Source organism: Gordionus sp. m RMFG-2023, chromosome 2, assembly GCF_954871325.1.
Source record: "Gordionus sp. m RMFG-2023 chromosome 2, tfGorSpeb1-WG-v2, whole genome shotgun sequence".
NCBI lineage: Eukaryota > Metazoa > Nematomorpha > Gordioida > Chordodea > Parachordodidae > Gordionus > Gordionus sp. m RMFG-2023.
In genome coordinates, this window is record NC_088776.1 from 15,821,627 (window position 1) to 15,846,431 (window position 24,805).

Below are 24,805 nucleotides of genomic sequence, written 5' to 3' on the forward strand. Positions count from 1 at the left end.
ATAACAACTTTATTTTTGCAAACATTTTTTTTCTTAGAAACTTCACGCAGTTTTTTACCTATCTGACGTGGTTTTCTAAGGCCTAAAACGTTTTTTAATTTTTATTTATATGGCGATCTCTTATATATTTTAGATTTTTTCGCTTATCCTGATTTAATCCTACAACATATCATCTTTGTTGTATCTAGTCTAAATATAGCATAAATGTTATATATGCATTTTATATGAATATATTTTTATTTAAAAAATTAGAAAATATCCATAAATTAATATAGTATTGGACATGGAAAAAATGTAAGAACTCTAATAACAAGGATGAAACAAAGAGTGCCCAAATAAATTATATAAAATTACATTGTATTATAAATTAATTCTATCTATTAAAATGTATCGCCGAGTGGCTAATTTATTAAGCGGCGGCTATTCTGTTAATTGACAATCTCCGACAAAAAATAAAAAGAAACCGTAGCCGTTCATATCTCGGCTAAATGGTCTATTAATAATATATAAATTATTTTGCTTAATATTACAGAAATTATTATGCTTAATAATACAGAAATTATTATGCTTAATAATACAGAAATTATGCTTAATATTACATGGATTTTGATAAATATTAGATTTAGTCATTTACAAACTATATATATTTTTCTATGATATATTGGGTATGTTATTTATATTATAGTCTGCCTATTCAGCCATAAAAATGACGAAAGATGATCAAAATATGCAATTTCCGCTTTAATCGATATAAGCAATTTATGATCTGAATGAGTAAAAGTATTTTAGCCCTCTACCCCCCACCCCAGTGCTCTTTAAGGAAAAAATTCTAGTTACGGCCCTGCCATGCACATAGTTCTAATTGATAGTGAGAGACCGAGATTATATGTCTGATGTTTTCTTTTTTGCGAAAAATTTTTATTTTTATTAAAAATTAAACTAATTGTATCATTGGATAGCCACATCATTAGACTACAAAATAAAAGAAAACAGAGCTTTCAACCTTTTATTATGCGTTATCTAGGATTAAATAATAGTCATGTTTTACAACCCTGGGTAAGATGGCAAGTAAAATATTTAACCTATAAAACACAATTTTTTATGCTTATAAATAATACACAATTAAAAAAAATTTGGAATATTTAAAAAACATATTTTATTTCAATTTATTAATTATTTAACTATTCAATTAATAGAAAGACTTAGTATAAAGTCATAAAGGATTATAAAATAAGTTATAATTTTCACAATTATTGGAAAAAAAATATAATATTAGTAGATCACAATTATATAAAGTCATTAATTTTTGCTGTCTTTTATTGATTGAGATCCAAGTTCCCTTTTAGCGTCAACGTTATAATTGGGAGCAAAATAGCCTAAATCTATCCTATGCATAGGATGTTCAATTAGGGGGTTTCGGTATTGATAGTATAAAACTGAGATAGTTGCATTTTATTATGTTTAGGGCTAACCTTTGACGTAAGTAGAATCCCTCGTTGGGATCCTCGGTCCTAACAGAGATCCGTTTTCCCAGCTCCCAGGATATGAGAGCCGAACGATGTTAGAGTTGTAGCGTAATGGTAAGAATGTATAGTTGGCAGAAAGCGATGGCGAATATTTAGCGAGTTTATTCGTCTATGCGTCTAGTAGAGCATCTCTATTTATATTGGAAGGGGCAAGAGGATCGATGCATGAGAATCCCGGGTTAGGAATTCCTCCTTCTTCCAAGGGATCATGGCAGAACCATCAGATTATCTTTACAATAAAGATACACATAAAATAGATAATTACTAGCACAAATACGATAAGCCTCATTCAGGACAAGAGTTTATTATTTGAAATCTTCGCACTTTTCATTGAATAACTATACATCTCTAAAAATGTTACCCTCTTCCCCAATAATTATATTTTTTAATTTAACCCTTAAATATTTTTAGCAAATATAGGAAATTTAATTTTATCCATTAAAATTAGAGAAAAACCTACCCTACCCTCCTTCCACACCTATTTCCTCCTTTCCCTTCAATCCTTATTGTATTTCAAAGACAACCTCACACTATACACCCCCCCCCTCTGTTTTAGAAATACCTGCTATCATTATTAGATAGTGTCGCCTATAGAGTCATCAGCTGTTCTGAAAGTTAGATCCGCATTTTGTGTATCACCTGGAATAACGTCATTCGAAATGGTTTGATCTCTAGAACTATCATTACTAAATAATTGGTAAAAATGATAGAATTTAATGGGTAGAAATATTTTGTGGAGTTGTTGCCCTGGGAAACTATTGCTTCACAAATTTGCCATCCACCTCTTGCCTTATAGCCTAATAATATAGTGAGCTAGCTTAAATGATATAAGCTAGAAAGTCCGGACCAAATTTATTTGGTAGTTTAGACATTTAGAAATATATCCTATAATTTAACAACAATTAAAGGAGTAGATTTGTGCCAGGAACCAAATAAAAAGGTTGGCAAAAAGGCTTAAGTTTCTGATCAATATTTTTTTGATGCGGAGTTTCCATTAGCATATAATAGATAATATGTATAGAAATAAATCTTCCAAATTTGAAAAAAATAGCTCTAAAGATAAAAAGGTGTTTGCCTTTTTACTCCACCTGCCGTATAATCTCGGTTTACTTAGAATTATATAAAATATAATTTAAATTTACTTCCACTATATAAAACTTGACGAATTGTTTAATCAATAATAGCGCGGGGCATCTTCTGCTGTAGTTGCTTTAAATGTCAATCTACTTATGCCAATTTGATTGTTACACGATCTCACTTTAAAATTAATATCGATATAAATATCCATTTCAAGTATAGACAGTACCATAGCGCAAAAATAATCTGGATTGCGCTCCCCGTAATAAATCCGACCTTTCAATAGGTCTAGTTATGTTTTTAAAGTCAATAGGATTGAACCTTTGACTTTCACTTCTTTGGAGCGTATTGCCACTGGATCTCTAACAATAACAAACATTGCTTAACATATTATTAATATTTACTCTTGGATAAACCGAGTTTAATATATTTTATTTTTTCAACAATAGAATGACTTTTATTTTTTATATAATTTTTTTTTGTAGCATATTTTTTTTATATATAAGTTTAAATATTGACCTTGGATCAATTCATATTTCATAATGATATTCATTTGTTGATTTAATATATTAAAATTACTATCGATAAATTTTTTAATGACGGTGAATAAAAATATGGTTAATTGTAAATAATTAGATGTGCCATCTTTTTCCTCTAAAAAAATATGTATGCATTTAAAAAAACGGAAACATGCAGAACAATACGGTGATTTAAATATAGCTCAATTTAAGTCATATTTATGTCAAATTTTTATTTTTTAAAGTATCAAAATGTGATAATTTTGCTTTTATAAATAATAAATAATTTCAAAAACTTCAAGGAAAGACCCACCTACAAGAAAAAACTTAAGGGAAAAAGTACAAAAAAATATATTTCGTCTTTGACCGTATATAAAATTGGATTGCTATTTCATTATTACTGACTACTAGGGCCTTCCAAACCTCGTGAGTCACTGCAGCAGGAAACACTACAAAGGAACTTGGTGGGACAAAGGGAAACTCACCACAAAGGAACTTGGTGGAACAACTATCACATATGAGAATCATTTCATAAATAACTTGTTTAATTTTTTGTGAATTTATTATATTATAATTATTTATAGACAGCATTTTAGAAAGCTTTTAAAATATAAATAAATAAGCATATTGTAATTTGAAATTTAAAAAAAAATATAAATAATTTTAATAATTTATCGAACTTTTATAATATAAGGAGTAATGGAAATAATAAATTTTCTGGAAAGAAAACATTTAGCGATATTAAAATTATATAATGGAATAATCATAATTTTATTTACTGAGAAATAGACCTATTCAAATAATAATCGAATAATTTACTATTCGTATTACAAATAATACAATTTACTATTTATATTTGATTTGAATCGATTGATATCTATCTTGATCATTTATATCTTCATTAAAAAAAGAAAAAACAATTTTTAAAATATAAGGGGTTGCACTCACAGCATACGAATAATTCATTTTTAAAACAATATATTAAGAAAATTTTATTTTAAACAAATCTGTATAATAATCTGATGACAAAGAATATGCGATGAAGTTATTAACATAATTAAAATACATGAGAGATCATTCAACCCCGACTTTTGGTCCGTTAGGAATTTGCACCATTTTCCCGTCCCCTTCAAATTTTACGAAAATTCGGGCCTGGCCGGTTAAATGCTAACAAAAGTAGGTCCTGGCTCGTTAAATTTTATGTACGAATTTTCCGGCTATCACATTTACATTATTTATATTTAGACATGTGCGCCGCGGGTCAAATGCGCCGCCGCCGGTGATTTTGACCACGCCGACGCCGCGGGCCAAAAAATTGTAGGCTTTCAACACGCCGCCGCAGATGTAAAAAATCGGCGGTGTGGCGGCGTGATACATATTTTTTATTATTAATTTATTTTATATATTATTTATGAATTGTAATTATAGGAAAAATATTAAATAATTTTTGAATTATTAAAAAATGCGATTTTATTTTTTTAAAATTTATAAATATTATTTGCTATAAATTTGATTTGTAACAATCCATATAATGCACGTTGGCTCACTTTGGGCAGGTCTGTGACCAACTTGCTAGATAAGATAAGATTAGGATAGTAAAACAGAAAAGGTATTGATATTAATATATATTTTATTATTTTAATCTTAATTTTTATTTTAACTGTTAAGATATTTAATTATTTTATAACATCCCACATTTAGAATTTTTTATGGCATAATATTTTTATTATTAACTTTTTATTATGTAGAAATATGGCATTATTTCAGATACAAAAGATTTACCAGATAAAACAACACTTAGCCGGAGTGGATTAGATGATGTGTATTTATCAATGAAAGCATACATATGTCAACATTTTGTGCTATAACTTTTGATATGTGGACCGACAAATATAGACGGCGAAATTATATTACCTTTAAATTTCACGAAATAGATAATAATTTTAATATTGTATTTTATACATTGGCGACACATCATGTCACTCAAAAACATACCGCTGAAACTATTCTTTCCGAGATAGAAAAAGTTAAAAATGAATTTGATTTAGGGTCCAAGAAAATTCAAATGGTTACGGATGCAGGACCCAATGTAAAGAAAAGTGTTCGTCTAGGAGAATATGACCATCATTTATTAAGGGCATGGATTACATAATCTAGTGACAGTCGATGGAATAAAAAAAGTTAATAAAATAGAAAATCTCATTAATAAAGTGAGAGAAGTTATAGTTGCCTTAAGATTCAAAACAGCGGATTTTGAAATATAAACGATATAGATAATAGAAAATGTTCTGAATCGATATCATATACATCGGATATTTTAGATTTGGATGATAATGATCCTTTTTATGAAGATCGTTTGGGGTTTGATGATGATAGTGAAAATCAAAAATCATATGAGAAAAAACATAAAACCTTAAAATTAAATGTGCCTACACGTTGACATAGTATTTTAATAATGGAAAGTGTGACTGGCAATAACAAAAATCCTATAAATATTCTATTAAATAGAATGGAGAAACCGGATCTCAAGTTATTTAACTCCGATTGGGACTTGGTGCATGAACTTTTAAATTTTCTTAAAACCTTCAAAAAAACTGTTGAATTTTTATTTGTCCAAAAAGGAGTTACTATAAATTTAGCCTTATTATTTCGTAGTGAATTTAAAAATCATTTAATTGTAAAAGAATATGATAGTCCTCCCATAGCATCCATTAAACAAAATATGCTTACTAAATTTGATCATAGATTTCCAATAACCGATATTCAGGTAGTATTTTAAAATACATAAATTATTTTATTTTTATATATTATTTCTCTTTCTTTTATTTTTTTACTTAGGTGTTTGTTAGGAGCACTTTTGGATCCTCGTTTTCAATCAATAAACATAATAAATGAATATTTAAAGGAAAAAATATTACTCCGGTTGAATTTTTATGTCAACACGCTACCTCTCTACGGTCTTACACGGACGAATTAAACGAATGTGAAACGACGGAAGTTGCTTGAAAACTCGATTATCTTAAGTCATTGGCTACAAAACATTCATCTATTCAAAACAATAGCCTGGAACAACAACACTATTTAACTAGTTTAGAAAAAGAATGTTATTCATTATTATCGCCTTATAATTTGATAAAAGATGTCTTCGATTTTGGAAGATAAGAGCATTGGATCTTCCTAAACTTTCAATATTAGCTAGAAAGGTACTGTGCGTTCCAGCTACGACACACCCAGCGAGCGTGTATTTTTTATAGCTGGGCTCACTCTGAACTCTTAAAGATCATTATTATGTCCTTTAAATCTTAATAAAATAATATTTATTCATGATAATTATAACTTAATAAAATCATTAAATTAAAGTTATAAACATAATACAGTATAAATTTTATTTTAAAAGTGTTTCCAATGATAAATTTAATTAAAAAATTTAAGTTAGAAAAATATTTGACGCCGCCGCGCTGCCGCCGATTTTTGTGGCAGCGTCAAAATCGATTCGCCGCCGCCAGCCGATCATTTTTTAAAAAAAGAAACGGCGCCGCCGAAAATGCTGTCGGCGCACATGTCTATTTATATCTAATTTTTTTCATAATGTTAATTAAGACTCTTATCTCCTCTATGGAAATCTGTTTCTACAACAACCGTTTTATGAATCAATTATGTTTGATATCTGTATTGTGTATTTGTAATGGGATCATATGACAAGTAACTTGTTAATTTTGTTGATTTACTATTTTATTTATAGATTTAGTATTTTAGTTAGATATCTCTTAAAATACAAAGAGATAAACATATCATAATTTTTTTCAAATAGTATTGATCAAATCAAAATATACGCTCGAAATTCAAAAAATATGTCAATTATTAACCGGACTGGCCTATTAAAGTTCTATGAATATCTAACCTACTCTCAACAATTCTGCCACTATTTTCTTTATTAAATTATTTCTCCTTATTCTGCATCATATTTCCAATCAACTTTTCCCTCTTCTCTTACATAAGATCTCATCTTCAACTCTACCCCAAACTACTCCTTAGACCTCTAATAAAACGTTGTCCCGTGGTTTTAAAATGAAAATAACTAAACCTAGTCTTTTCTTCAAAGGCATCGTATGTCCTGAATGTGGAAAGGGTCTTTCTCCTCTTTTCTAACAAACACTTTCTATCTTTCCCACTCACAGGGGCGCTCCTACCTCATCCAATAACGCTCAAATATATATATATTAGAGACCTGCAGAGGTACCATTTGCACGGTATGGCCCGGTCCGGATTAAAAAAATTTCGGCCCGGCCCGGGTTTAAAAATTTTAGGCCCGGCCCTGCCCGCATATTTAAAAAAAGTTTTGGGAAGCCCGGCCCGGCCTGGCCTGGATTTTTTAGGCTCGGAATTTTTTAAAATTATATTCGACTTGGTATATACAAAAAATTCGTCTATTTGGTATTTTATCATATTTTCGGCGAGTATTATCATTTAATAAGCAAGCATATTAGCTAATGTTGTTAAACGACTCGTTTTGAGCCGATTTTTAAAAACGACTAACTCAATATTTTCGCCAGAAAAATATTGACTAAGCCTCGAAATTTATAAATTATATGTCTAGACCTTTGCTCCTTCCATGAGCAAAATTTTCAGGCTTGCATAATATTTTTCTGGATAAAAAACTGAGTTGGCCTTTTTAAAAATCGGCTCAAAACGAGCCGTTTAACAACACTACTATTTTTTTTTATTCTAAACAGATATTTAGTATATTACAAATTGATACTATAAAAAATTTGTGTAAATAATATTTTTAAAATATACTATTTTAATTTTATTTATAAAAAAAATAAAACTGATATTTTAATTAATAAAAAATATAACATATATTATATAATAATGTATTTAATCCTTTGCGTATTTATTCCATGGCAGGAAAACTATAATTATATTATGTAATAGATACTATGAGTGTTAGCTAGTGTTAACTTTCACCCAACATTATATTAATCATAACTATATATAATCATTATAACCATATCTAATTGACGAATTCATGCTGTATAAATTTTTTTAAATAATATGGCCCGGGCTGGGTATTTAAAAAAAATTATTTTCAGGCCCGGCCCGAGTTTTTAAAAAAAAATATTTTCAGGCCCGACCCGGGTATATTTTAAAAATTTAAAATACGGCCCGGCCCGGGCTGGCCGGGCTTAGGGCCGGGCCTGCAGGTCTCTGATATATATATATACCTACTTCATCAAATACACCAGATACATTTATGCCCTTCTCTCCTACCTCTCATGAAAACATCATCAATTCCTATAATCTGACAAATCTCACATTATCTCAAGAATTCTTGAAGGTTCCAAAGTGAAAATAACCAAAGCCCTCTCTACCTGCCTACAATCTTAAATAAAGGCCTCTATATATTATTGGCTCAAACTTTTCCCACTTCTTCACTACCATCCAACTCCCAACCCATAGATTCCGAAATTTTTATCCCAAAATACAAGGATGTTCTACTTTAACTTCAAAAAAATTAGGATAACTTATATCCAAATAAAATATCCGCCCTCCGTTTACTTGCACCTAAAGGTGCAAAAGAAACGACGTATTACAATTGACTAAAATTAAAGCACTCTCCTGGAGGTGTAAAGCACTCTCCTGGAGGTGACTTCCTAATGCCTCCGACACCTAAAACATTTCCAATGGATTTCACTCCACCCAAGATGCATAAGAGTATCTTATCCTTTCACCACGACTTTCGCCAGGCTATGATGAGCTCCGTTCTATCTTCTTTCAGGACCTCACATCTCTCAAAGTCCAATCCTGTAAAATTGGACAACATTTTGGAAAATTTCTCACGATGGGCTCGTTCCAGATTAGATTAGACTCCTCCTATTTGGTGTTAAATAAATAACACTCTAAAAGGCAAATAAGGTTCGATCAATCGTAATTCATAACATATTTCGTAGTATTGTTGCAAAACTATATCTTCAAAAATTAAGGACTCTACAGCCACTAATCACCCTAACAACCTGATAACCAAATCGAAGAAGGAGATTGCAAAATAGCCCACACACGCTACTCACATCCATATCCATAGCAATTCTAGTATAAAATCCTCGTAATCGACGTTTTAAGGATTTCAATTCTATTTGCCGCTCTCATTTTTATCCATATACCATTCATTTCCCACTCTTTCTCAATTTTTCCACTTCTATTGTTTCTCGTCTTCTTCTCTACAATTTAATTAGTATCTAGAAGGATCGTGCAAAGCGATCCCTCAGGTTAGATGCTTTTTTGTATAGGCATCAATAAAATGGTTGAAAACGTTTTACCGACTTTGATTTCCCTTGAGTAATTGGTACATAGATTATGGAATACTCTTCAGCCTCAAACCAGGTCTCAAAGGCATCCACTATGAAATTCCACACCCAAATAATAGGACTTTCTCTCAACGAGCAGAAAACTGAGGTCTGCCAAATTTGCTGCTATTTAATTTGATACAGCCGAATTCGAGTCCCTAACCCATTTCGGCTCCCAGTTTGTGGTTTAGAAATCATCAATAACTTCTCTAATTCTTTATCTTCCTTACTTTTATTTAAAAACATCTCCAAACATATTTTTCCTCATCAAACTTTTCTTTTCCTTCTTAAAATCTTTCATTTGTCTAAAATCCTATACGATCTTCGATCCACTTTCAATTTCCCGATTCATTAAATCATTCAAAATTTAGTTAAATCTTAAGCTGAAGAGATCCTTAATCTCTGATTTAATCATAATACATGATTACAAGCATCAACTTCTTGAAAATTTTGAAGAATCGGCTTACAATTATTCCCAACACTTTCCATCAGCATGTTCATCGCTTCCCATTTCTCAGCAAAACCTCATTTGATACTTTTCTCTTTAGGCCTGGCCCAGGTATGTTTAAAAAAATTAAAATCCTGCCGGTTTGGATACCCGGGTTGGGCAAAATTGAATAAAGAAATGGATTTTACATTTATATTTCAATTTTTAATCTAATAATTTTTTTTAAAAAAGTATTTGTATTGTTTGTTTTTTCATTATTTAAATAGTAAGCTAGCTCTCTTAAATTATTCAAATAAAAATAAGTAGTTATATTTCAAATATAAGTATACTTGCCAAACCCTAACTGCAGTAATAATAATAAAATTGAAAAATTATTTCTCCCCAAAAACGGTTTTGAACCCCTAAATAAATTTTGTTTTATTTAAATATAAAACAAATTGTATTGCTGTACTGAGTGCTGACTATACAATACAAGCAAATATTCATTGTTCTTTTCTATCGGTTCTATCTTCTTATCTATCTCCGGCTACACTTTACTTTATTCAATTTATTTCTACTACTTTCCCATTTTTCCTTACTTTGAAATTTTTTTTTTGAAGTTCCCAGAATTTTTTTATCGAGTTTATTGTTATTACTTTAAAAAAAATTAACAAACCTTTAATAAATAAAACAAAAAAAAGCTATTTATAAAATCATTAATTTTTTTTGTTATAAATAATAAATTTATATTTTTTTAAAAATATTATTTGTTTTTCTTTTCTTATGTTTATTTTTAGAAAGATATTTTTTTTTGGGATGCATATCAAAATAATTTATTTTTAAATCTTGTTTTTTCTTGACAAGGCTTCTATAAAAGAATTTAATTTAATTTAATTAAGCTAAATAAAATAAAAATATATAATTCCTACTGGTCTTTCTCAAAAATTTGAACTTTGATAACTTCTTCACAAGGTAAAAGAAAAATTTAAATTATCATTTTATAATCATTATACAAAAATAGAGTCACTATTTTAAAGATAGAAACCCAGAACGAATCAAACCCTTAAACCTTGAACGGAATCGTTTTTTGTACCCATGGTATAAAGTGACCACTTAAAAGCGGAATGATCAATAATCGTTTTTAGTGAGACGATTTATATATGGATTCTCAAATTGTTCATTATTGAAATTATTAAAGTAATAATTAATAAAGAATGATCTAGTATTGTTAAACGGTCCCATTTTGGCCGATAATTAAAAACGGTCCGATTAAGATATTAGCCAACATAATATTATGCAAGCCTCGAGATTTGGTAAATAGACGTTCAAACCTTTTTGATATCTTTGATCAAAATCTCCAGGCTTACCTAATATTATATTGGCTAAAATCTTAATCGGGCCGTTTAACAACACTAGAATGATCTTATTTTAAATAATTTTAAAACTGGATCAGCTGTTTTTTCCCACAACTTCGAATTGTTCGTCACAGCACATCAACCGAAAATCCGGGGCTATAAAAAAAAATCATTTATTTTTTCGAATATCTTCAAAATTTAGGCCTCGTTTATGGTAAGCGCGATGTCATATAAGCGATGCGTAATTCGTCGCCAAGCGATAGCATAGCTATATAAGTCATGATTGAAATTATGTATTTTGTAAATTCACATCGCGTGAATGATGTGGTATTTCGTGCTTACTAACAAGACATTAAGGCATCTAAAAATGTTTTTGTTTAAAATAATTAGTGGGTGTTTTTTTATTTAAAATTTTTTTTAAATGATTCATATGCGTGGATTTTCCAATGTTCTACGGGATTATGGAAGTCATTTCCTGGCTTTCGGTCCTCTTATTTAACATATTTTATTGATTTTTTATGAGTTAATATCAACTAGGATGAGCACAGAACAAATAAAATTTCATTATATTTCTCCAACATTATATCCATAATTTAAAATATTTCCAAAATTTCGTATTAGGGTAATATAATTTTTTTTTCAGTTAAAAGAATATATTAATCCCATCATTAACCCGAGATTTAAATATTGGCAACATGACTATGTTGAGTCAAATACTTCTGTCCAAATAGTTTTAAAATTTCTGATCCTTGGCCAAAATTAAAAAATTAATGTATATTTCCTTTTCTTACCAAAATTTTATCATCGCAACATTTATAAAAAAGCATTAATTCTTTCCATATTATAGTATAATCAAATTTGAAGTATTTCCCATTTTAAGAAACTACTAAATTTTATGTATTATGTGGTCATTAAATTCTTATTGTCGCATCGCACCACCCAAAAGCATTATCGATAAGGAGTGAAAAATTTTTTGTCCATTGCTCAAATTATACAGTTTTTAAACCGTATACTGATTGGTATATGATTTGAAGATATTTTATCCCCCCCCCCTTAGGGTTGGGATAAAATATTGTATTTTAATTTTTTTTAGAGACAAAAAATATTCATACTCATATTCATTCTTCAAATTCTTGTTTTATCTTGATAAAAAAATTGAAAGTGATACCAAAAAATATTTATTTCTATGATATATAATATTTCAATACCAAAAATTTTGGATGCCAAATTGTTGCTAAAATTAAATAAATATATTTCAAAATTATATTTTTGAATCAAATATCTTTATTTATTCCCCCATCAACAAATTAAAAGAGGAAAACACATATTTTTTAAATAATTTTAAAAAAAAATTTATATAAAAATCATAGAAAAAATAAGGAACGAAAGAAAGAGAAAACCCGAAAGAAAGTTCCTTTTGTTTTTAATTCAGGTTGTGTCTAGGTTCGTCTTAATTTTGATACTTAATGCTGTTTACCAAGATTAAACAGCTTTTGAACTAGGGCACCATATTTTGGTTTGTTTCAAGTATTTGCTGGGGGTAGATATAACATGGTGTAATATTGAACGAACCAAATTTTTATAGGATCGAGGTAACACCGATTTATTTATATTAAAAAATAATTATTTTTGAAGAGCGTTTCTGGCTTAATCGATGAGTGCGTTTATCTCAATCCGAAGGTTTTGAGTTTGAAGGATTATGGTTTTTTTTTCTGCAGCAAATTTGGTGGAATAGAGTATGATTTATAATAGATCGGACTCGACCACTTGATTCCATTAATTATAAAATAAATAGGTCTTATTACATTTTTTTAAAAATTGGTCATTATTTAGTAATTGCTATATGTTGACGATATTATATCAAACATTAACCATTTGGTGGCATGGTTATTTTTCATATTTTTTGTAGTCTTTCTAAAATATTTTTCCTTTTACTCGGCTATTTAGTAATAAGTCTAACAAGGGCTAGAGGTCTGCATTAGGCTGGTTTTTGGACCATAGGCCTGCCCACCCATTGTTTTAAAAGAATTTTCACCCGCCCGCCCAGCACACCCATAATTTTCAAAAAAAATCTGCCTACCCGCTCAGTCTAAAATTCCTTGCCCGCCCGCCCATTAGTCCAAAATTTTTTACCCGCCCACCCATTATTTATAAAAATTATTTAACCCAAGCTCCCTATATAAAATTTAATTATGGCCATTTCAATTTTTTAAGCATCTAATAAAAAAATTCAGCATTACACCTCTACAAATAGTTTTACAATTTAGGAAATTACTATATTAAGCATAAAAAAATATTCAATTTAAATTATGGATAATTTATTTGATCAAATAAAATATTTATGAAAAAATATAAATATAAAATTGATATTATATGTAATTATAATGCTAATAATGAATCGACATTTCCTGGATTCAAACACGTTCTTCTTTGTTCTAAAAACCTTCCAGCAATGCTAAATCCTCGTTCAGAAGAAACGCTAGTTGCAGGAATTGCAAATATTTTTCTTGCTAATCTTAGCTTTGGCAAATCTCTTTCTTGTCGTTTCCACCAAAGTAGTTTTAAATATTCAAAAAAGTTTATTTATTTTTAAAAAAAAGTTTTTGATACCAAAAAAGACATTTTAATTTTTATTATCCAAAAAAATTAACAAGAACAATTTTTTTAATTAATATTCACTTAAATGATTTAAGATTTTTTTAACCCGCCCTCCCATGTTTAAATTTCTTAACCTGCCCACCCACCCTCTCATAGTTTAAATAATTTTTTAACCCGCCCGCCTGCCCGTTCTTAGAATATTTTTTACCCACCCACCCGCTCGCCCACCTAGATTGGCCCGCGTGGGCCGACGGGCCGAAACCCCGCCCAATGCAGATCTCTAACAAGGGCATGGCCTCATTAATTTTTTGAATAAAATTATCAAAAATAAAATTAGTAAATATGATTAATGATTAATGATTTTCAAAGTTGTAAAGATACTTTTCAAATGTATAGAAATACAGATATATATTCTAAACATGTATCCACAAATACAATTTTCCCCAAATAATCGATGGTTCTAAAAGGCTTATTATGATTTCTTTCCCTTAACCATTTTTAGAAAAGCATATCAACCAATGTTTGTTACAAATTATTTTTTTTTGTGGGGCTAATGTGATCATTTTAATAAAGGAGGGATTTTATTGAAAATGGCTCAATACCAGTGATAATAAAATTATTTATTAAGTCTTTGGGTTATGCTTTGAGGTCTTTGCAAAAATATCGATGAATTTTTTTTGCTAATGAAGTGGACGACAAGTAGTTTAGTCCCACATTTTCTTTATTTGATTTATTTTCTTCTGTCTTTTTATTTTCATTAAAAGCATATAATGATTTCTCTTAAAATTATAAATAATATATTACTATTGTAAATATCTAGTATTTGCCTTCAAATGTTTTACAATCGTTGCATATTGAAGTAATTCTAACTGAAATTTGAGTATTTTTTGAAAGATGTGACAAGCATTTTATATATTTGAATCCGCTTATGCTAGGCTGTATATTTTTTCAACATCAATAGTAATATTTAATGTTATTCTCATTCATTGAGTAAATTTTTTTTTATTTAGTTTGTTTTTATAAAGAAATAAACTCGCCCATCATAATATTTACTGAATTGAGTTCAGATATTTTTTAATAAAAAAAAAGTTAAAAAAATTATATCAAGTATCTAAAAATATATACAGATACTTCTAACATGTATCATACCTACCATTTCTGTAAATAGATGCTTTAACAACCCAAGAGACCTGACTTATATATAGAAAAGGTCAAATGTTCCTCATCTTTACAGGCCGTAAGGACATAACCGATCTCAAAAGAAAAAACGGACTGCTTTTTTTAATACAATTTTCTTTAAGTTTTGAGATTCATTATTTTTCACACTTCTCGAAATTAGGAATTTGTGTCTATAATTAGTTTTAAAGAAGAATCAGATCCAAAAACCATTCCATCTTTTTTTTCACATTCAACCAAAATAAACCTCAAATTTACTATAAATTTAAAAGATCATCTAGAAGTTATGAAATTCAAACTTATTCGAACCTTTGTATGCAACGCCCCCCCCCCCTACTCCGATAAATGTATGAAAATAAACGATGGGATGAGATGTTTTTGACTTTACTAATATCGGTAATTTTAAATAGAAATCTCTTCTCAGGGGAAAGATATATTTTTTAAATATCGAATATGTTTGATACCTAATTTTTGAAAGCGGAATACCTGTGGAACCATGTTTTTTATTTTCACTCATAAGGGACCTGGAAAATTAAACCATGGCAAGATTTAAAATAAATTATTTAGATAAAGATGATTCATCAAATTGTATTTTTTGACTTTTGACTTGAATAATATTAAAAGGTTTCTTTTTATTTTATAATAATTTTATTATCAGATAAAAAAAATGTCTTTTATATGTATAAATAGTATTTTTTTCCAAAACAAATTCTTAAATATTAGTTGTCAAACTCTTTATGTAACATTTCAAGCGTGAAAAAAATTTTTTTTTTGCAAGATTTGAAAAAAAAACTTTTATATTATAATTTTCGCTATTGACATTGAATATTTTTTAAAAAAAAAATGATAATCACAATTATCAAACAATAAAAAAGAATATTTATTCAAATAATTAGGTAAGAGTAAAATTATGATATCAATATTTTTATTGGTTAAACCATTCATTGCATTTGCACTCATAAATTTTTATAATTCCCAAGATTTATGAGAGATTTAATATCTTATCAAAATTACAAATTTGACTAAAATATATTCCAAAATCTTTAAAAAAATATAATCAAATTATTTATACTAATACAATAACTCGTTTAATTTGAGCTCTTGCTTAATGATGCCTTACCGTCTTACCTACATGGATAAAAAAAATTTTGCGAATAGATTACCCATCCATTATTGGTAGAACATTATTAATGATTAGTATACAAATTCTCGCTCCCGTTCAAAATAAAACTATTTTAAAATTTTTGCGAACTGCATATATTTTATGTAGAATTCGCTATAGGTATATCAGGAAATTTCTTACTTTTTGGTTAATTACATAAATTTTATTGGATTTTTTGGCCCACTTTTTGAAAAAACTGAATTTATTATAAAATAATATTGTTTATTTATGACATATTCTATTCATTTTTTTGGACAGGGGATGGGGGGGAGTGTAGCAGGGTAATTATTAGCATATGATAATATTTATGAAAATTTACAAATTTGTCGTAACCGCCTCCTCTCCCAATAGCTTTTTAAAATGAATAAACTTATAAAAAGCTAATTATATTATAAAATTTTTTTAATGAGATTTTAATCCGGTATTACCCTTTTAAAATTTTGTTAATGAAATTATGTTTATATAAATCAAGTCGATATTTCAACATCACCTTATTTTTTGCGTGTCTCTTAAATCAGTCAAGCTCAGAATCAGAACTTATTTTATAACTGCAAAAAACATAACAAATGTAGCTAATTGATTTTTAAACAATTATAATATCCTTCTTTTTTTTATTATTTAGTTTTACTTTTACTAAATTAAAACCATTACGTCAAACGAAAATGTTAACATTTTACCGAAAATATTTAATGCCATAAGTATTAAAGATATAAAATTTATGAATCGATATTTTTTGTGTCAATACTCAATATCAATATATAAATCTAAATTTTTATAATATACATTTTATGATGTTAATGTTCTTACTAGTATATAATTTTATTTTACGATAATAATTTTTAATTTTTTGATCGGTTTTGGTTCGCAACTTCAGTTAAAGAAATTTTGTTTATTCAGGCTATAATTTTAAGATTTTAATAGGCAAGCCAAAAAACTCATTATCTGTAGGGCTGTGCCAATATTTAATATCGGATCGGCACCGATATTTAGCGTTTACAAAAAATAGCGGATAGGGCCGATCTTTTTTTTATTGTTTTTGGTTATTTTATAACTGTATATATATATAATATATATTTTTTTTATTTTATAAATAATTTCATAATAATAAATTAATGAAAGGAACTAATATACAATTTATTTTGTTTTTATTATATTATCTGCAAACAGAAAAGGATTTTAAAACATCTAATGAGTCAACATTCAGTTAGTGTTGCTGAATGAAGGAAGGAAGGAAGGCATTAACTCAAAATTTTAGCCAAGAGTAAATTACCCATGCTTATTGTTTTTCCCACAGATATAAGAAAGGTTTGGACTTCTATTCCTCAAATTTCGAGGCATAGGCAATAATATTTTAGTTAAAATTTTGATTTGGTCTTATTTAAAAATCGACTAATTCATCTTTATTAAACATTGCAAATATTTTAAATGAAAATATTAGCTTATGAAAAAAAAATAAAGTACACTTAGTCATTAGTGAAAGTTAATTGGTTTTTTAAAGTATAAAATATTGATATATTTATGACATGGTAAATAAAAATCAATATAAATATCGGAATTAGATCGGGTTTATCGGAAAATATCGGATTGAACGAAAAATTTGTGAATCTGCACAGCACTAATTATCTTTAAACTGCCAAGGAAGGCCCCTGCAAGTTGGCATAATTTTTTTTAAAAAATAAAAAATAATAGAGAAAATGATCCTTTTTTTTTCTTTTATCAAAATCATTGATAATTAGAATTTCTCTGTGATAAGGACAATACTTAGTTTAACTTCATAAAAATATATCTAATTTATATATTTTTTAAATACACTTGAAATTCGAATGGTACATATATAGTACATCATCTACTGCTTAGTATAGGTGGGCGCGGGCCTAATTTTTTATTCACGGCCCGCCCGCTCACGATGGTATTAAAAAAATATCACGCCCATTCCTGCTTCCAAAACTTCAAAATATTGTCTTGTTATTTATCTTATATGAATCTTTTAAGTTCATCCTCACAGCTTTCATGGGTGATGTTGATGCTTCATCAGAATCATCTAGAAATATACGGTCTTTTATGAGTGTAGGGTGAATTAGGAAAGTGATAGTTGGTATTGATCATTTAGAATATACGTTTTTTTATGAGTTTAGGATAAGTTAGGAAAGTTATAAATGGTAGTTGGCATCGACTTATGCATATCATCTAATTTTATATCATTTAGCATTTTTAAGATTGTTTTATATATATCATTTTCTTCTTTTATTAAAAACTTAAGTCTTTTGAAATTCGGATCTAGAATTAAGTCTACTATAGTGGCTGCATAATAATCTTTTAAATGAAATCTTGTTCTGTATTTTAAGGTTTTGATTATTATTGTATCACGTTCAGAAGTAAAAAAAAACCTACAAACACAAACTAAAATAAATCTAAAATCTACCCAAACAAATCCTAGAAACTTAACCAAACTTTCTAAAAAACGAATCGTCAAGAATTATATTAAATTATCAAATCAAAAGACAAATAAAACTACAATATAAATCCAAAAATTTTATTCAAAAGAAAATTCATTTCTTTATAAAAAAAAATATCCGTAATTTTTTATAAAAATTAATTAATTAAAAATATCATAAAATCCACATATAATATATTACATCTAATCTTTCTATCCAATCAACCTTATTTTAATTGGTTGATTGGCATTTCGCGTAAAAAAAAATATAAAACGTTCACATATTTACAAATACGACATGCCACCCCTTTATGGGCTCATGGCATGTCGGCATATATATATTTTTGTTAAAAAAATAATCGATATATAACGGTGTTGCATGATCAATCAAATTGCTATAACAAATTTATAAAATTTTATAAAGTCCTTCAATTTTATATAATTAATTCAATAATATCATGATTACCTTGAATATTTCAAAAAAATAGCTAATTTCAATGTGAATGATCCATTGTGATAGTGGATATAACTATGAGAAACACCAATCCGAAAGGAACAATGGATATTTCCTAAAGTATTCAATTTCAGAATCGTCATTAATATTATTTTACACATTAACATTAAGTTGTTTTGCCGGTGATAATAAAATCCTTGTCAAATCATCTGCTACGTTTCCTGCTTCCTTTTTTTCTTTTGCGATATCTTTCATAATAAAGAATGTTCATTGACTAATCATTGATGGAACTGTGATATTCCTTCGTCTACTGCTCAAATCAAGGACGCAGAGAAATATAGCCGGGTAGTTGTCATTGCTCCGATTAGTTGATTAAACGATAATTCATGAGCATTGGCTTGATAATTAACTTGACACGAGTTTGTTAAGACTGTAATCGGTTAATACGAGTTTTTTGGGGAATTTAAAAAAAATAAACAATTTTATAATTTAAAAAAAAAATCTTTTACAAAAAAAATTAAATTAAATAAACACTTTTATAATTTAATTTTCATAAAAAAAATTAACACTTCATACACAAAAACAAAACCAATTCATGATTGCATTCCGAAACATAAACACATTTTAAACTTTTCATATTTCCTTTTACGGCCTTCCACACATACACGGACCATTAAATTATAAACAAGAAAAAAAGGGGGGAGAAAAAAAATAAAACAAAACTTTTTAATTTTAATTCCTCTTTTACAAATGTATTCCTAATACCAAATAACTCAAACACGTCGCACGTGCTAACCAAAAAAACAAATTTTTTTAAAAAAAACTTTTTAATTAATTATATCTTTTTTTTTTGTTTAAAAAAAAAATATTTTCCCAGTACTAATACCAATGTTCAACAACCGTGATTTACCCTATAAGGCTATGAACAAAAATGTATTCACAAAATGAATTACAACTTTTCTATTCCTTTTATTTTTTTACACTTTTATTCATTTACAATACATATATTACCACAATTTCAATCTTTTTTCCTTGTTTATTACCGACAGCCGGAACATTAAACCAGTTTAACTTAACATTACATATACATACATATACTTCAATTTCTCGTAATATTACCGAGATAACCTCCTTATTCAATTTCACTTTTTTACATAAACATCTATCAATAAATTCTAATACCATCATATAATAATACATAAACTCAAACAAAAAGGTTACCGACCGTTCACGTACATTTTACTCCTTCATGCTTTAACTTGGCATAAATATATATATTTACCACTTTAAGATGAGCCCCTCTCCTATTTGATCCTTTAACTTCCCATTCCCACATACAATATGTTACCCAAACCTTCATTTACACAATATATTTGCTCGGAAACGAGTCTAATCCTTCGGGATGCACCTTCATTTTATTTATATATATATTTTCATATTTATATTATCATATGAGGTACCTCAGATTTACTCCCGCGGTCGTATATGATCATTGTGGCGCATAACTGTGCCGCCCATTTCTAATTGAATCAAATTCAACTTTGAACCTCTGTTTACCCCAACAATGCCCTTGGCCCATTTCTTGCCCCTCCCGTCAAACAAACGAGTCCATACTTTTTCTCCAACTTCAAACCTAATCTTTCGGTCCTCCAAAACTCCCTTCTCGTGACTCTCGGCCCTTAGAAAATCTAGGGGAACCCTAGTCCTCCGGCCCAAAAACAATTCAGCCGGTGTCACTCCCTCCTTATTCCTAGAATTGAGGTAATACAACTGGGCCAAATACACCCCATTCCCCTGATTGCCGGCCTTTCTTATCCAATTCTTAACAATTGCTACCATCCTCTCAGCTTGACCATTTCAGCTGGGATGATAGGGCGGGGTCAAAATGTGTCGAATCCTAGACTCCTTACAAAACTGCTTGAAATTTTCGCTAACAAAGGCAGGTCCTCCATCAGATACAATGGTATCCGGCAATCCGAACCTGGCCATTAATGCCCTCAATTTCCTTACAACAATTTTCGTAGTATATCCATGTACCTCCTCGTACTCTATCCATTTCGAATACGAATCTACTACTAAAAAATACGACCTTTTGTCTAAATCGAAAAAATCAACATGTAAGCGTTCCCACGGTTTCCTCGACCTGGGCCATATCTGACCCACCTCCTTTCGGGGCATCGTCGCGCACGAATTACACGGCTCACATTTCCTTGTTATATTTTCAATATCTTTTCCCATACCCGGCCACCAAACATATTCACGGGCCCACGATTTCATCTTCCCTTGACCTTGATGTCCAGCATGTAACAAATTTAAAATTTTACCCCGTAATTTGAACGGAATTACGGCACGATTACCCCTCATTAAACAATCATCTACCACAGACAATTCCTCCTTCACCTTTTTAAAAACTTTACAATCCTCCTCCCAAGTCTTTTTCCCCATTACACATAACTTTATCCTAGTCATTTCTCTATCTCTCAATGTACTCAACTTAAGATCCTCCCAATTGGTAGGACCCCCTTTGAGCATATGCGAAAGCGAACAAACCAGGGCCTTTTCACTGTTTCGAACCTTATCCTTGTTCCCTTCATCATTTCCTTCATTTAATCCTAATCGGGACAAACTATCAGGCAAACAATTCTCTTTACCGCAACGATATCGGATCTCCACATTAAAGCTGCCCACCAACAACAACCAACGTTGTAACCGGGGAGACATCATTAACTCCCGATTGTTTTTTCCGAAATAAGTGAATTAACGGTTTGTGATCAGTAAAAATTACCAATTTTTTACCAATCAAATATTCACGACATTTTGTCAACCCGAAAATCACAGCCAGGGCCTCCTGTTCAATCACAGAATACCTGGTTTCCACCTCACGAAAAACACGCGAGAAAAACAATACGGGTCTCTCCAAGCCCTCTATTACCTGTAATAACGCACCACCAACTCCTTTATTTGAGGCATCTACCGCCAAAACAATTTCCAAGTCATTATCAAAACACACCAAAACTGGTTCTTTTCCAATTTTTTCCTTTAAAATTTCAAAAGCAATCTGCTGTACATCCTTCCACTCATAATGAATTCCTTTTTTCAATAAATCATATAACGGCGCCGCCACCTTTGCAAAATCTTCCACGAACCTATGGTAATAATTGACCATACCCAAAAAAGACTGCAACTCAGCCTTAGTGTTAGGCCGTTTCATGTTCGATATATTCTTCAAATTTTTATCCAAAGGTTTCACTTCAATTCCATTAATCCGATGACCCAAATATTCAACCTCCATTACCCCCAGAACACTTTTCTCCTTACTAGCTCTCAAGCCTTTATCACGAATTCTCCTAAACACTTCCTCCAAACGTTGATTATGCTGCTCCGGCGTCACTCCAGTAATTAACACATCATCCATATAATAAAATACTCCTTCCAATCCTTGAAAAACTGACGCCATGGTCCGTTGAAAAATGGGAGCAGATACGCTCAATCCAAATGGTAATCTACAAAACGCAAACAACCCTTTTGGAGTCGTTATCGTCAATAATTTACGGATTTCCTTTCTCAAAGGTAACTGCAAATAGGCCGACGAAAAATCCACCTTGGAAAAATATTTCGCACCCTTCAACTGAGCCAAAATCTCCTCAATCCTAGGCAATGGATATTTAACCTCCACCACCCATCGATTTACCGTGACCCTGAAATCCGCACAAAGTCTCAATTTACCATTTGCCTTTTTATCAGGCACTAACGGAGTTGCCCAATCGCTATATCCCACAGGAATAATAATGCCGTCCTTCACCCATCTATCTAATTCCTCATCGATCTCCTTCCTCCATTCGAAAGGAACTCGCTGACAAGCCAAAAAGATCGGTGAAAAACCCTCCCTCAGTTGAACATCAACTTGATAATCATTTAAACAACCTAATTTTTTATCAAAAATAATGCCATACTGCCTTACTAGAATAGGAATAGCTTAATTAACCTTATTCCAATCCTCTTTTCCCCCGGCCACAATTTGCTTCTCATTCCCCTCATCATTAAAATCCAACTTGCTCGATTTCTCCATCATCTCCTCCGAAATTTCACAAATTTTATTATCGGTATTATCCAAATTTTCACTCTCTCCAACATCCACTATTACATTATCACTAGTATTAAAAATATTCCAATAATTATTGGGAGGACCAAGCTTGGTAATCCAATCCCAACCCATAATAGTCTCAACATTTTCCTTTACTACCCATAAATCAAGGAAAAATATAGTATCATTAAGATTAACCCCCAATTTAGCCTTTCCCAACACAGCGACTTCCGACCCATCAAACTGCCTGACACACATAGCCTCTTTTTCCAGTTTACCCCCAGGCCAATACTTATAAAAATTCTCCTGCGACATTAGAGAAATACTAGCCCCGGTGTCAAATAGTATTACTATATTCCTATGATCAACCTTCAAAATAACTTTCGGACACAAACATGGTCCATCTAATTTTTCCGTCATTAAAATATCATATGTTTTAATCGGAGAATCAGCGTTTATTTTATCTAAAATAATAATTTCATTGGCATTCTCATTGCCCCTTAAATTCAACTCGGAATTTAAATTTTTATTACTGACAATTACATTTCTCTTACAAAGATTTGTGGGACATCTTTCCCAAATAAAATTCTTAACATCCCTTCTAAGAGAATAACGAACAATATTCCTCGGATATTGTTCCCACCTAAATCGACTAACCTCCCTCTCAGGGAAATTACGAGAATGATTTCTTATTTTAATTCTATCATTTCCCTCATTTCGACTAATAATATTAAATGTTTTATTATACAAATTTTTCCGAACTCTCGGAGCCCCGACTTCTATATGATTCACCTTGCAATCATATAGTCAACACGAATTTCGTGATACTTCCATGCAGTCCACAGCTACATGTCCCAGTCTTTTACATTTAAAACATAATCTGGCCCCATTTAAACTAACCATTTTTACATTAGCATTTCCTATTTCAGGTCTCTTTAACGGAAATCCATCTTTAAACCTTTGCTCTGGGACCACGCAGGTATCCCTTTTATGTCCTCGCCATCCGCAACGATGGCAAATGATCATTTCCACAAATCTTTTATTTCCTGACACTCCTTTATTTTCCTCGTAATCATTAAACTTCTTATTCATATTTATATCACCCACCTGGCTCTTAACCGGACCTTTGCTCTCCTTCATCAACGCATTGATGGCTTCTAACATTTCTTTCATTTCCAGGAGGATCCTATCTGACCTCTCCCCAACATTTCCAGCCTTGATTTCCTCTAAAACATCTTTTAGATTACTTTCCAAATCTGCTATTATCTTCCCATAAATATCCGATATTAAATTAAAATACGTTTCCTCCATTTTCTTTTTATAAACATCTGACACCGCAGTGTCCTTCTTCCAATTGCAATACATGCCTGCCAGTACCGCAGTACCCCTTTTTACCAACAATTTCAATATAATAATCAATAAATACATCATTAATAATATTCCCACAGTAATCAACTGTTTACCTAAATCCAATTCATTAAAGTTCTTATACATAACTTTATAACCCAAATCCTTATAAAAGAGAACCTTATCCCCAAAACTATGCTCCCCACTAGGCCTAAAAAAATAAACCATTTGCTAATAAATTTTTTAATTAATACTAATAATCAATTACAAAAATTTAAATATTTGTAGAAAATATTAATACAG

At 30.0% G+C, this 24,805-nt stretch overlaps 1 protein-coding gene and 1 long non-coding RNA gene across 2 annotated transcripts in view; one reads left to right on the forward strand and one right to left on the reverse strand.

Annotated features, from left to right (window-relative positions):
- Positions 1–1,304: 1,304 nt before the first annotated feature.
- LOC135924738 (uncharacterized) lies at positions 1,305–3,098 on the reverse strand. The gene is made up of 5 exons (XR_010571384.1): positions 3,008–3,098; positions 2,833–2,965; positions 2,669–2,783; positions 2,089–2,212; positions 1,305–1,755 (listed from the first exon to the last, which is right to left on the reverse strand). It is a non-coding gene; the product is annotated as an uncharacterized LOC135924738 (long non-coding RNA).
- A 7,760-nt stretch (positions 3,099–10,858) lies between these two features.
- The window catches only part of LOC135923638 (uncharacterized), a 32,783-nt gene continuing 18,836 nt past the window's right edge, over positions 10,859–24,805 (forward strand). Inside the window, exon 1 of the mRNA XM_065458495.1 lies at positions 10,859–10,864. The gene's annotated coding sequence lies outside the window, so the exon portion shown is untranslated. The remainder of the gene's footprint in view (positions 10,865–24,805) is intronic.